Source organism: Olea europaea, chromosome 7, assembly GCF_002742605.1.
Source record: "Olea europaea var. sylvestris chromosome 7, O_europaea_v1, whole genome shotgun sequence".
Lineage (NCBI taxonomy): Eukaryota > Viridiplantae > Streptophyta > Magnoliopsida > Lamiales > Oleaceae > Olea > Olea europaea.
In genome coordinates, this window is record NC_036243.1 from 10,183,970 (window position 1) to 10,185,018 (window position 1,049).

Consider the following 1,049-nt stretch of genomic DNA (forward strand, 5'->3'; position numbering starts at 1 on the left):
ATTTGGTTGTATATTATTTTGTATACGCTTTATTATGATCTTTCATAGTAGAAAATAAGTATTTGAAGATTTATGTATGAGAAGTAGACTAAAAATAGAAAAAATTATCACGTATATAGGTCATAGATGGAACTCATCTTACGCTACAATCTTGTCAAGGTTACAAAAATTGCATTAGTATTTATTATAACGGCCAACACTTACATGATCCAAAATTTGACTTACATGATCATGATCATGATCATGATCAGCAAATGTAATTTCACGCGAGAAATTTTTTGAAAGTTGTAACGATGGTACGGACTCGTGTTTAGATGAATATTATCCAACCAGTTCACTAAGCCACCGTTTGGCCCCATTATTTGATATTATAATTTTTGGAATAGTATTTTTTTTAAGAATATGAGGTTAAAAAAATGATTTTTTATTTTATTTGTGTGTAATATTATATTTGAGAATGTGTGGTTAAAAAGAAGAGAGGGAAAAATTTATTATAAATTTAATGCGGCTCAAACTAGGGCTAATTCTCATTCATTTCTATTATATTATTTTAATTTCAGTACGTATAGAATATGTTTCGTTGTTTCTGATATCGTAGTGGCAACAGAGGCTAAGTTTAGAAAAAAATGAGAGGAATTACCTATGTTATTTTCCTTAGCTTCATTAAATAGATCCTAGGTTTAATTTAGATGGTACAAAATGTATTGTAATTGAAATTTCAAATAAATTGACGTATGGATATCTAGTCACACGTGGTAATGAAAAGAAAAGTTTACGTGAAATGTATCAGCTATACGTTAAAAAGTACAGTAGGAATGTTCGACAATCCCTCGTAACAAGGGTTACTCCTTCATAATATGACGACAATGATTTATGTAGCTACGTTAGTTCTTGTAAAGGCACTCAACATTTTGGCTTCAATTTTTTTGAAAATAACGAATCTAATTAGGGGCTATGATGATTTGGCTCTGCCCATGAAGTCCACGAGTCAAAAGGTCGAACTGAACTTAGATTTCATACACAAGTTGAGTTCATGTATTTAAGAGTCG